The sequence below is a fragment of the Chrysochloris asiatica genome, unplaced genomic scaffold, assembly GCF_000296735.1.
Source record: "Chrysochloris asiatica unplaced genomic scaffold, ChrAsi1.0 scaffold00190, whole genome shotgun sequence".
Classification (NCBI taxonomy): domain Eukaryota; kingdom Metazoa; phylum Chordata; class Mammalia; order Afrosoricida; family Chrysochloridae; genus Chrysochloris; species Chrysochloris asiatica.
Window position 1 is genome coordinate 750855 of NW_006408708.1, and position 4185 is coordinate 755039.

General features: G+C 39.4%; 1 pseudogene; it reads right to left on the minus strand.

Annotated features, from left to right (window-relative positions):
- Positions 1-4185, minus strand: part of LOC102822252 — a 22705-nt pseudogene that overhangs the window by 9224 nt on the left and 9296 nt on the right.

Sequence of the window (4185 nt, forward strand, 5' to 3'; positions counted from 1 at the left end):
TGCACTCACTGCTTTATGGGAGGAATCACAGGGTGATGCACTCACTGCTTTATGGGAGGAATCTACCTATTTATTTTTTGCTTCTTTTAGTTTTTGGAAATCTTAGATGTTCTTTGGTTTATCACAGCATAGCTCCAATCTCAGCCTCTCCAGTCATATATCCATCTTCCTATATGTTCTCTGGAGCTCTGGTAGCATAGTGGTTATGAATCGGGCTGCAAACCTTAAGGTCAGCGGTTCGAAACTACCAGCTGCTCCGTGGGAGACAGATGAGGCTTTCTACTCCCATAAATGTTTACACCCTCAGAAACCCTATACAGGGTCGCTATGAGTCGGAACCTACTCGATGGCACTTAACAACAACAACACGTCTATTCTCTATGTCTTTTCTTAAAAGGACATCAGTCATATTGAATTAGGGCCCACCCTACACCAGTTTGACTTCACATTAACTTTATTACATCTCCAAAGAGGCTATTTCCAATTATGTTATGTTCATAGGTATGAGAGTGGGGTTAGGACTTCCACATATCTTTTGGAGGAGGGGGACACAAATCAACCCATAACATAGCTTTTATACGATATTTGATTCTATCTGTCATGTTTGGTTTATTCCATATCTTTTCCTTGTTCTCAACCTCACTTCAATGAGGATAAACTGTGGACTTTATTTACTGCTGTATCCCTAGTGCCTAGAAAAAAGTCTAGCATATAGTGTATTTCCAAAAGATACTTTCTGAATAATGGCGATTTCTTCTCGGTTTTAATCTTTAAAGAGTGAAAAGCCCAAAATGTTCATAGGACAATCCCAGCTTCTGTTCTCATTTTAATTGCTTTTCTCTACTTTGAGGCCCTTCTATAAGGGGCTAGGGGACCACTCCCAGTGTTCTGTAGGCTTCAGCCAAGGATTGGGCAGATATCCTCTCCAAACACTCCAGAGTGGCACCCTTCTCCCCTTGTAAAGTCTGAGTGCTCACCACAGAGCCCACTGTCCTGCCACTTTCTACCCATTCATTAATCCATTCCACAAACAGTGAACACTGCAAAGGGCTTTGTGTACACCTCTTGTCAATGTCTTCTGCTGCCTGACATTTCACTACCTCTTTGTGTACACCTCTTGTCAATGTCTTCTGCTGCCTGACATTTCACTACCTCCAAGGCCTAAAGACGTGACATGAGAATAATCCAGACACCACAATAGTTCAAATTTTCTCTTTATAATTTGTATTCTAGTGCCCTCGTTGGAAAAAAAAAATACTGGTTATTAACATCCCTTTTGGCAAGTTGACCATGAAAGGGGAATGGGAAGCAAAATGTTAAATAAGTCTTTTTCATGCCTGTGAGCACTTTCAGAGTTGAAATTTAATGCAGAACAAGATGCATTTGGGGATTAGGTGTATGTTTCCATAGCATGCTCTCTCTGCTTCTTCCTTGACAAGGGAAGCATAATGAATGGGCATGACCTCTGGTGACCTACCTCTGACACAGGGCTGTAGTCTTCTTGAGAAATGGCTGAACCTTCACCAGGCAGATTCCTGAAGTGTCCCTGTGATGAGGAATCACTCAGATCTTGCCCTGGGCAATCTTCCCAGTGCCTTGTGGTTCCTGGATGCTGAATTTGATTTTGGAGAATTTGATCACTGGTTTTTATGAAGGTAACAGTTCCATTTACATAGATCCATTCATCTAAGATCACAGAGACAATCTTAAAGTATGGTACTACCAAAAATAGTTGATTTAAGTGACACAGAAGAAACTCAGAACAGGAAAGTGCCCTTATAATTTATAACATTTTCAACTATGAAAGTTTTGTATATCTTTACAAGCCCCACTCAGATACATGACCAATCTGTTTTAAAAATATTTCTGAGAAGAGAAAGGGAAGCATGCTCAATCCTTGCTTGGTCACTGAAACTAGTTTCCAAGGAGTGATATGGTCTGTCCCTAAATAGCAGAGATGCTTCAATATAAGTTTTGGAAAATGTATAACTATAAAAACTTTATTTCCATTATTATATCTTGAGATCTAGTACATTCTTACTTTATGTAGTAAGAAATATCATGGGATAAAAATAATTAATAGTGTCTCAATTAAATATTGAATACTCAGTACTAAGCCAAGACATTTTTGAATGATTTCATATATCTAGACTTAGAAAAGTTGTTGATCCACACTACTCTTATTTATTAATTTCTAACACCCAAATTTATTTCCTGTACATCTTAAAACTAGAAAGTAAGTAAAATCTGTCTTGCTCATTCTAATTCCTATTAAGGGCCTACATAATGATGTAGTGGGTTACATATTGGACTGATAATCACAAGGTCAGCAGTTTGAACCCACCAGCCACTCTGCAGAAGAAGAGACTTTCTGTTCCAATTAAATTTTACAGCCTCAGGTTTCTATAGGGTCGCTATGAGTTGGAATCAACTCTATGCAGAGGGTTTGAAATCCCAATGTTGTTGTTGTTGTTGTTGTTGTTATGTGCCATGGAGTCAGTTCTGACTCATAGTGACCTTGTATAGGGTTTCAGAGGCTGTAAATCTTTATGGGAGCAGACAGCCTCATCTTTCTCCTGCGGAACAGCTGGTGGGTTTGAACTGCTGACCCTGAGGTTAGGAGCCCGATTCGTAACAACTACGCTACCAGAGCTCCTTGAAGTTCAATAGAGGCTCAAAAAGCAGTGTTGCTTTTTAGGGTACCAAGTAGACTTCAGTTTACTTGGATCCATAATCAATGCTCATAGAAGCAGCAGTCAAGAAATCAAATGATGTGTTTATTGCATTAGGCACATCTGTTGCAAAAGACTTCTTTAAAGGGTTCAATAGCAAAGATATCAGTTTGAAGACTAAAGTACACCTGACCCAAGCCATAGTATTTTCAATCACCTCATATGCATATAAAAGTTGGTCAATGAATAAGGAAGACCATAGAAGAATTGATGAATTTAAATTATGGTGTTGGTGTAGAATGTAGTTAAGCACGCTGTACTGCCAAAACAACAACAAAAAATCTTACTTAGAAGTACAGTCAGAATTCTACTCAGATGTGAGGATGGTGAGACTTTGTCTCTAGTTCTTTGGACATGCCAGGAGGGACCAGTCCCTGGAAAAGGACATCATGTTGGTGAAGTGGAGAGTCAGCGAAAAAGAGGAAGACCCCAAAAGAGATGGATTGGCACAGTGGCAGCAGCAATGGTCTCAATTGTAACAACAGTATGAGGGTGACACAGGACAGGGCAGTGTTTTGCTCTGTTGTATATAAGCTCTGTCTAAGTATGCACCGACTCAACAGCACCTAACAACACAAAAGCAGAAGTGTGAACGCTTCATCTTCTTTATTTATTAAGTTAACCAACACAAACCGTTTCTGTATTTCCTACATAAAAAGAAAAAAAAAAAAGGCAGGGAAGGGGAAGAAGGAGGGAAAAGACCATATATTAAGCCATTAATGAAATATAGCAGTGTTCACCTGCAGGATTCTGGAAGCTATGCCACAGGTATTTTAAATACCAGCAGGGCCACTCATGGTGGAGAGGTTTCAGGTGAGCTTCCAGATGGATCCAGACTAGGAAGACGGAGTGACGAACTACTTCTGAATATTTAGTCACTTATGAATAGCAGAGAAACACTGTGAGAAATAGTGCTAGAAAATGAGCCCCTCAGATTGGAAGGCACTCAAAATATGAGTGGGGAAGAGCTGATTCATCAAAGTAGAGTTGACTGTGATGATGTGAATGGAGTAAAGCCCGTGGGACCTTCATTTGCTGATGGTGCATAGCTCAAAATGAAGAGAAACAGATGTAAACATTAATAATTAGAACATGGACTATACAAATTATGAATCTGGGAAAATTGGAATCTGTCAAAAATGAAATGGAATGCATAAACATCAATATCTTAGGCATTAGTGAGCTGAAATAGACTCATATTGGCCATTTTGAATCTGACAACCACATGGTTTACTATGATGGGAATGACATATTGAAGAGGAGTGCTGTTGCATTCACCATCAAAAAGGACATATCCAGATCAATCATGAGGTACAATGCTGTCTGTGATAGGATAACATCCATGCGCCTACAGGCAAGACCAGTTAATACTACTATTATTCAAATTTATGCACCAACCACTAAAGCCAGTGAGGATGAAATAGAAGAATTCTACCAACTTCTTCAATCTGAA